Source organism: Contarinia nasturtii, unplaced genomic scaffold (assembly GCF_009176525.2).
Source record: "Contarinia nasturtii isolate CC-2019 unplaced genomic scaffold, AAFC_CNas_1.1 Cnas_scaffold_1699, whole genome shotgun sequence".
NCBI lineage: Eukaryota > Metazoa > Arthropoda > Insecta > Diptera > Cecidomyiidae > Contarinia > Contarinia nasturtii.
The window spans coordinates 4,530,948-4,541,048 of NW_022199032.1; the positions used below are offsets into that span (position 1 = coordinate 4,530,948).

Here is a 10,101-nt window from a genome sequence, read left to right on the forward strand (position 1 = left end):
CCCGAATATATCGGATATCCCGAAAATCTCGAATATTTCGAAAATCTTTTGTTGAAATAAAGCTTCTCGAAATTTTTGAGATTGACCCAGTACATGGTTTTTGCGTTTTTTGCTTTCCAAAAATATTGTTATTGAACCATGATGACATGTTTTTTTTCGTTTTTTTTTTTGTGTTTTTTTTTGCTTTCCGAATATTTCGGGATTGACCCAGAACAAGTTCAGACTCTGCGTTCATATGCTGCGTACAGTACTGTTTCGTTTTCGTTCGAAATTCGTCTTAGTTTTCGATTCGTTTAATTTTGGTATATTTCAATTATGCCCTGCTTTATTTTAAACATTTGAATTCTAACTGATGATAGATCTGTCTTTTGTACGGTTTTTTGTTATCTATCACGGTCACTTGGTTTCTGCGATGTAAAAAATCTTTAGCAAATAAATTACAGCATTATTAACGTACTGTGTGAGTGTGTGCACGATCGTCAAGCATCACGTGGTGTTTATTTATTGAGAAATTCTTTTTGTAAAAAATTTGCATATTATTTGAATGTAAGCTAATCCTGATATTTCAAAAGGCAAAATTAATTTGAAAAAAAGAGAAAACACATCATTTGAGGCCAAACCTATAAATCGATCGATATCCGAAATCCAAATTGAGCTTCATGTTTATTTTTTGTTGCGAGCCGATCCGTTGACACAAAGGGGCATGAACAGAGTACATAACTTTTATTTTAAACACAATATTTGCATAATTTACCATTCAACTGATATACGAGTCGTTTGATGCAGATTAAATTCGCTTTTGATTTTCATGATCCAAAATAAAATTGATTTTAAATATTATGTATGCACACACACAAATGGCACGTAATAGACTGACAAACTATACATTATATGATACATTCTCATCAGATAGATGCATACGATATAATTGTTTATTGTTAAATTGGTTAACGCGTAAACAAGATTAAATTCAGGGTATTGCACGCTACATTTTTCATGTGAATATATAACAGAAAAATATGTGACATGCAAATCCATAGGTAGATCCACACGCACGGTCAACAATTCCAAGAGGCCATTGTAAAAAGACCGGAGGGGGTCTTATCCCCCAAAAACCCCTAGCAAATCCAATATAACCTCTATCTCAGACCAAATTGAATATAAAAATTCGCTTCAAAAACGCATCAAAATCGATATTAATTTCAGCAAGCTGAGTAAACTACAATGGCGGCTAATGTGGTTTGATATTCATTTTTTACCGTATATTAATTAGTTGTCTGCAACCACTCGGTACACAAATTTATTCAATTAACGCATATTCAAGAGAGACAGAGCAGGAGAGAGAAATAGAGACGAAAAAGCGCCAAACATGATAGATCTAGAGTAATTTTTATGGTAATGATTGTGCAAAAGCATTTGCACGAGTTGCTCTCATTTAAACGACAATGATGACTTTTTCACTTGAGACTGAATGTGTAAATATCATAAAAGGCATGAGGTGTCTCATGAGTCTACTGTGAATGGCTTTTTATGGAATATATCTGCAGAATATGTAACTGAACTTAAACTTGAACCACGACGAAAATGTATCAGAAAGACATGCATCAACGTTAATTGGCAACCACTGGTTACGGAAATAATTGCAAGCAAGGACCGTAGTCACATTACTAAGTTAAAATCAGTATGTGCAGACATTTATTTCAGTATTTTAGGTGTCTACAGGCACAGTTACTTATTGGGCTCTCTCTCAATTCATATCACAAGATCGAAATGTCACATTTACCTGGCTATTTCGTTTCATTTCACATGAATAGTCAGCTCAATATATTGTCTGGAATTTTCCAATAAAATATGGCAATATTTATGAAATGGGCAACGTTTTTGAAAACAATTTTGTGAAATTTGGATGTGAATATATTTAATCAATTTAGATGGTTTTATTGCATTTTTTGCCACTATTTAAATTTAATCAAGTGATAAAAGTGTGAAAAACTAATAAATACGATAAATTTTCCAACTATTTAAATCTCCACAGATTGAAGTATATGAATTTGCAACCACAAACACCAATTCATATATGATACGCATAAAAACCAATTTAAAATTCATTCAGTGCTGTATTCGGTGGCGTGAAGAATAGATTTAAGTGTTAAACAAAAGACGCATTTCTTCGGTGCCAATGATGCTCTTCGTTACCATTGTCATTTCGGCAGTTGCATGCATCGGTTGCTTTAGTCTGTGTCAAGTAAAAATACGAACGTGTATCGTTTTATATTTCATTCAATATTGGCCAAAGAAGGAAAGAGCAATGGTAGATTGATGTATAAAAGAAAAGAATGGCAATATAGAACGTATAAATACGCGACGCAATCATTTTTGTTTGCATATATGTATGAGAAAGTAGTGTGTGTATGTGTGTGCGATTGCAATTTCCATAGAAATGTCATATCCTGAAATGTTAAAACGGAAGAGCTTAGAAAAAGTTTACACAGCCTCTGGCATTTGCACATCCTTAAAATGGCACTGACACACATATTTTCGAGTAGATACATGTAATTTATTGACTTAGCTCTATGTGATCATATAATCGAGACCAAAAACGTTGGCATTTTTACCATAAATCATTTACTAGACATTCTATTTTTCTATTTCGCTGTGTTTATTTATCGTTAGTCAAATCGATTGTGAGCTACATCATATAAGGAAAACAAGAAATAAAGTGAGACAGTAAAAGCGAAACAAGTCGAATATTGAATGAAAAGGTTTTGCTTGCAATCATTATTCAATATGGTTGCATCTTTGTGACCGTTGGATACGGTAGTAATCAATACCAATCAATTCAATGCAGTAATCGATCAAAAATGCTTGTCATTACTTAGAACCTAATCAGATCCATGTAGATGTGTAATTATAGGCCATTTGATTTTCATTGAATCTATTTCATGGTTGCGCACAGCATAGTGCAACAAATGTTCTCGTACATCCATTTCAAGTACTGGAATGCGTGTGTTTGTTTCATTTTTGTTTCATCTCTCTGTTGCACTTTTGAGTCCTTTGAATGCAACGAGTTGATATTGGTGCAAGCGTGTCATGTAATTCAAACTTAAGCGCATACAATTCACTTGGGCTGAACAGCCATCGCTTCAAAAGCGTTGTCCATTTTCACCTCGGTTCATTCGCTCCACATGTATCGCAATGTGTGTTGTATGCTTTCGATTTAAATAATAACAGACTTTTTTCTCTTCTTCTTTTTCTACTCTTTATTTTCTCTCTAAGCTGTTATTCTCTTTAATACTAGAAATATACGCGCACAACAGCAAAGAAAAGCAACAACAATCTTCCCAGTTATGTTCATGGTTAGGTGTTACGGTGGTTAGAACGTAACGATTCGGTTTTTTTTGTTATACTTTCAACTTTTCTCAATTCGTGTATTCCTCTCATTCTTTCTCATTTGTTTCGTTTGATGTTGAACGAGTACTGTGTGCACACAATCCATCCACATTTCTCTATTGCATACGGTGTGTGTGCTCCAATGCGATGGAGCGCTTGGTTTTTGGGTAAAAATGTGGATAAAACGCTTGCGCACACACAATCAATTCTATATCATCGAAAGAGAAGAGAAATCGTTTAGCGCCCGATAACACATCGAAAAGTGTGTTCTAAACCGTTATTCATTCTTCGTTCTAGATGCTCATGTTAGCTCATACAATAACAGGCAGTAGTTATTCGTTGAACGTTTGTGATGGTTGACATAAGTCGTGTAACGGTCCGGTGTTCAAATTTTTTTCTACCGAGACGAAGTTTAACGTGTGCGCTTTTTTTGTACAACAAAACAGATTAGTCAACTATTTAAATTTTCACAGTTTCCGATCATCATTTTAATAGTATTTTCCTTTTGATTTGGGATTTTATTTTATTTTTCTCACCATTTGCATCTGCTTTCGTGTGTTGATTGAACCATATCGTGTGTGACAATTAATAACGGAGAAGATCAGTGTGCATCTGAAAAAAAAAGAAAACAAAAACCGAAAAAGACCAACCAATTCAATAATTAATTTTTAAAACAATAAACTTTAACATATAAATTATCGTTGATTTTGTTGTGCATAATTTAAAAAAATAAACCGTTAATTTACAATTTATGGATTCATCGTATATACACAATTTATTGTTGACAGGCATTTGTTGTTTTCAAAGTTGTTGTTTTGATTTTTTTTTTCAACCAAAAAAAGTTCAATGCAAATGGCATTTAAGATTCTAATAAAAGATTGAACAATAAACTCATTTAAGAAAGAAAAAAAAAACAAGGTGATTAGAATATTTTGAGCAAAAAGAATAAACTTTTGAATTCAGATTATTTCATTCCATCGAACTTGCATGCTGCTTTGCAATCATCTGACCAAGGTAAATTTAAACTATTTATTTCACAGCATCTCTCTCTCTCTCTCTCTCTCTCTCTCTCTCTCTATTTTTAACAAAATTCCGAAATAAAGCAACAAATTACGATAACTATAAATAATTTGCTTAGAACTATTTCGGAAGAAGAAATAACATTTCAAAATGTTGAGGTAAATTTTAAAATTGTCTCTTTCACATTTTTTGTTTGCGTAAAACTCTCAAAATTGAAAAGCTCCGTGTAATTTTGATCAAACGAATGTAGTGTGATAGCATGTAATAAACAATTTTTTTTGGTGGAGTAAAAAATGGAGCATATATAGTATTGCTGCAAATGGATTATTGAGTATTATTAAGCTACTTAATATATACAGCTTGTTGAAAATTATTGCATTTTGAATATTTGCATTGTCCAAAACTGTAAATTATTATGCCGAGTTTATTTGTTTAATGAATTTCCGTCGCTGATCAACCGCATGGAGTATCATGGATTTTATCCATTTCAATCTTGTTTGAATACTGAGCCAAAATATTTATCTCGTTCCACAAAATGAACCAGAGTTGGTAAATGCACCTCACGAGTGCGCGCCCTTATAAGTTGTGTGCAACTCATCTTGGGTGCGCGCACCTGATTCCATATAAATGTTGGGTGCGCGCACTTGGAATTTTTTTCTTGCTTATTTCAATATAAAAAATCGTCAAAAATGTATTTTTTACTTAATTTTTTCCATTTTGAATTTTTTCACATGCAAAAACTGTTTACATGTAAAGCAATGTGGTTCAAAAGACAACCAGCAGGCGGCTACTTGTAGCTGTCAAAATATATAAGAAACACAATTTGACAGTATTTTGTATTGATATATTGAAGATGACCAAATAAAAAATGGAAAGTTTTAAGTAAAAAATACATTTTTTTCAATTCTTTATATTGAAATAAGCAAGAAAAAAATTCCAAGTGCGCGCACCTAACATTTATATGGAATCGGGTGCGCGCACCCAAGAAGAGTTGCACACAACTTGTAAGGGCGCGCACTTGTGAGGTGCATTTACCAACTCTGAAATGAACTCTAAACAAAATGGTAGTGAAAACGATTTTTTTTTTTTTCAGCTATAAACCTTTCATTTTGTAAGTTGAAAGTGAAAAGAGATCGTTCTACGAAACAAATATGGAAAGTGAAATTATCGCTGAATATTTATCAATTAAAACATCGCGTGGCTTTCGATGCAAATTAGAAGATACATTTTTAATCAATTGTATTGGGATAGAGAGAGAGAAAAAGAAATATTATTGATAATGTGTTGCATAATCTATGATTATTGTAGACGAATGAGAACTTCATTTAATTATAATATTCATATTAATAAAATACTTGTACATGTTCGAATGACAAATGTAAGTGGCTTAGAAAGCACGCATATCATGTCTTGGATCATTCTTAATTGTATTCATGATTTTATTCTATTTCCACTTTCATTTATTGGATAGATTTTGGCTTAAATTAACCTATTTCATTCAATATGAGCTTTCTTTTATTATCGATGGAATTGTTAAAATGTCAGTCACATGTTCAATTCAGCTATTAGTTTGTGAACATGACATTGACAGTACATTACGGTAAAAGGGAAAAAATCTAGTTGATTATAAATTTTTCTTGAATGCTCTTGATCGTCTGTAAATTAAATAATTCGATTTGTTAAAATCTTCATCGATGTGATTGCAGTTGAATGTTGTTATTGAAATTAAAAATAGATTTGGATTGTCGTCAATTTAAGTTTTAAATAAAATATGAGCTTAAAAAAAGAAAGAAACAGTTCAATTTGTGACATGATAACATTCGGTTTGAAAGCGTTTTGATGCAATAAGATCGCATTTAAACCAAAATGTTACATTTTAAAGCTGTCAACGGAATTTTTGATTTTGTTTCCTACACTGACCACATTTCATTTGTTACGACTATGGTTTTTTCGCGTGAAAAGTTACATTTGTTAAAAGATTTTTTTTTGTAATAACCAATTTCCATACTGAAGAATTTAATCCATGGAGCAATACGCCTTTTTTACTTATTTAAATTGCATCGCTATTTTGTTATATCAGAAAATAAATAAATCAGAATAGGTCTTTCTTAAAAAAATCCACAAAAGCTTCCTATAATTATTTTAATTGACTTTGATTACCTTCAGTATCCAGTGATGACTGATGATTTCACTTTTGTGTCTGCCTTTTTTTTCCATACCTCAACTAAAATTATGATAATATATTCTGGTACCCACTCACAAAACAACAATCGGCACTTCTTCATCCAAGCCACTCGAATGTTCCTTCAATATTTTCGTATCTTATTTATTCCGACGGAAAGTTCGATGATTCATGGATTTCGCATTATTCATCGAAGAAACAATATGCAAATCAATGAAATCCATCGAATACGCAACAGTGAAAATAAAAAAGAGCTCAACAACCCTTTATTTTTTTTTTTTATTTGCACAAAAACTAAATTATTTGCCAAAATAATTGAGTGACCTTTGAAACTTTTCGTCAAAATTGGCTCGTTATGGTATGTAAAAAGTTGAAAAGGGTGATCATTTTTTTGCGTATACTCGTTTATTTAACAAATGATATCGAATTTATACATTTTTCTTCGTGTTCAACTTGAATACACCAGCAAACAATACAAGAGGGTCGAGTAGTTTTTCCATTATTTCTTTTCAAACGTGCCACAATGAATAACGGTTTTTTTGTTTTCTACTGATAAAATCCGCAAAAATATAATGCAATCTATTGATCGCAAAAAAACGCGTTAGCCAAAACCAAAGAAAAAGAGTACGTATTGGGGAACGATTCTGACAGAACCCAGTGATATATTTTTGTATATATTTTTTTAACTTTAAACAAAAGAGAAATGTTCACAATGCTGTTGTTCTATTGATTCATTGTAGCATCGCAAATATTACATGTGTGTCACCTTATTTTGTTTTATTCACCTGGTTTTTGTTTAACGGATGTATTGTGTACAAGGGGAAAACTACAACAGCTTCGCAATCCTCTCAATTTAATGTAGTATCCCGAAAATTCAAAAAAAAAAAAAAATCCAAACAATTCTATGTTATATTCTGTGAAGTTTTATAATTCCCTGTATTTTGGACACACTATTTGGCTCCAGTGACCATAAAATACTTGAACGCAACATTGAAATCATTTCCAAATGAACATATATTCCTTTCGAATTTTCGGGATACACAAGATTGAATTATTAGCATTGTCGTAGTTTGCCCCTTGGTTGTGTAGATTTCATTGACACTATCTGTAATTATTCAAAGTGGCACAAAGCGTTTTCGTAAGGCTCGGTTTATGTAATTAAATACATTTTCGTTATAAGTTTTGTATTATGGAAGTGGAAAATTTGAAATTGGATGTATAAAAACATGCATCTTTATGGTTTTACCTGTGAATACATTTTTTTTCGGCTTAGATTTTTCCGTCGCATGTGTTCATCTATGTGTTATGCGACACATTTGTGCCATGGTTGACATAGGCAATAATCGTAATATATCCTGGATATATTTCGAAATAGGTAAATAAAAGCGGCGAGTAGAAATGAAATAAACGTTAGACAGAAATAGACGAAGAAAATCGCCTGAGAATAAAAGTGATTTTAGATAAAATCACGACCATACAGAGTATAGTTCTACTTAAAATGGATGTTCTTTGTGTACGTCACATGTAGGTGGATGACCGCCGTGGACTCGATAAAGTTATTGATCTTTTCATTCTTTACAATTTTGCCAAGATATCAGACAAAGTATATTGTGCTTTAATGATGTAGGCGTTGGTTTAGTGAACGTCATTTTTACTCTCAACAACACATTTGTGTTGGCGAAAAACGGTGAGACAACAAAAGCTCACTTTTTTTTATTGTGTCATTTACAAAATGAGAATACAACTCTTTGTTTTTTATTTCCATGCATTATAGAATGTTGTCTCTCTTTCCCTCTGCCTTTCTTTGAGAAAATCACGTGAATGTGAAAGGACAATAAAAAGAACTGCAAAAAGCAGTTTGCTTCGCAGACGGTAATAATATTCATTCAAAAAAAATTTTTCACTTTAAATTCGCATAAAATACTCCAAAAATATGCAGTTAATGCACAATCACCATAAGCTATCGACGATGTGTATGTAAGAAAATGAGTTGACCATTTTATGTGTTGTGATAGCAATTTATATTTTTGAATATATGAATAAAATGCATGAATGCTTTTACGCCGATGTGACAGCAAATGCAAATTCCATCAAAAATCATTCGAATTCCATTTGAAGTGGTTCTGATTGTGCATTTTCTGCAATTTTTTATGCGATAGTTTCCAGGTACTCATTTGCTATTTGATCTAGACGGTGAACAAAGAACTTTTGAGATGTTTGAGCAGTTTATATCGGCATCTGATAATGGTCTTTTAATTTAAAGGTCATACATTCCAATAGTCAGACTTGTGTGGAAACGCTTTTGGGTGATGAGCTTCTCTTTGATTTGATCGAAATTAAATATACATGTACTTGTACACGTTCACTGATGTGTGTGTAACATCGAGTGCTTATTTCTTCGACAACATTGACAAGCCAAGAAGTTTGAATAACAGACACCACAAAAAAAGCCACAAACGTCACAAAAATTACGAACAAAAATACAAATACAAGCGTATCGAGGGGTGTTCATGCACAAATTGTTGTCTGTATATTAGGAGTATATTTGGCGTGCATTCTATGTTAAATGGTGTATATTTCATCGCGTATTTTATGTATATTTCACGAATAGAAATTGTATATTCGTCGAATATATTTTCAAATCTGATGTACGTTCGACAACAGATCTACGTTGATCCAAAAAAGATAAAACCCCAAGCAATACATCTAACATAACATCGTCAGACGATTAAATAAAAGCGCAACTCACGTTCCAAAATAATTGAAGAGAGAAAAAAAAGTTTTATTTTTCCCTCAACGATTTTCTTATTGGGGATAACATCAAGTCATTCTGTATCAAAATCAATAAACTGTATGTACCATATGTATATTGGTATGTCGATATCAACATCAATTTGATAAAAATAACTTTTTGTTTCGATACATGGCAAGTCTTGCGTATAATTACGGATTGTGTAAAGTTTTCAACGATTAATAATACACAAAGAGAGAGAGAGAAAGCGAGCGAGAGAGGGAGAGAGTGTGTTTCACTGAATACAAATTCTGAAGCATATTTAAAATATCTACAGTGTTTTCATGTAGAAACGACTCAGCCTTCCCACCGTTAATTTTAAAGTTTCTTTTTCGTAAAATATATCTTTTATTCTATAGATACCAAACAGTTTATTTTACAATTTTCGGTTCTAATTGGATACCTGAAAACTATAGGAATCTCCTATAAGTCGATCGAATAGATTATTTCTGATGCTTCTAACGTATAAAAACTACTCTATATGCCATGCCGATCTCATGAATTTTTATGTTACCCCTCATGCATTTTTAAGATTTTACTCTTACTCTTCAATCTTTAATTTTTTTTTTACCACTTGTCAGTTTTGTGATAAAATCGATCGAATCGAACTGAATCGATCAGCACTATTCAAAGCACATACTTATTTATGGTTTGGTGTCAATTGTAAAACAAAATCAAGACACCCGCTACATGTGTTGGCAAAAATTGTTGGTATTTA

General features: G+C 32.2%; 1 protein-coding gene across 1 annotated transcript in view; it reads left to right on the plus strand.

Annotated features, from left to right (window-relative positions):
• The first annotated feature begins 4,294 nt into the window (after positions 1-4,294).
• LOC116346851 (muscarinic acetylcholine receptor gar-2) overlaps positions 4,295-10,101 on the plus strand; it is a 108,534-nt gene continuing 102,727 nt past the window's right edge. Inside the window, exon 1 of the mRNA XM_031777100.1 lies at positions 4,295-4,404. The gene's annotated coding sequence lies outside the window, so the exon portion shown is untranslated. The remainder of the gene's footprint in view (positions 4,405-10,101) is intronic.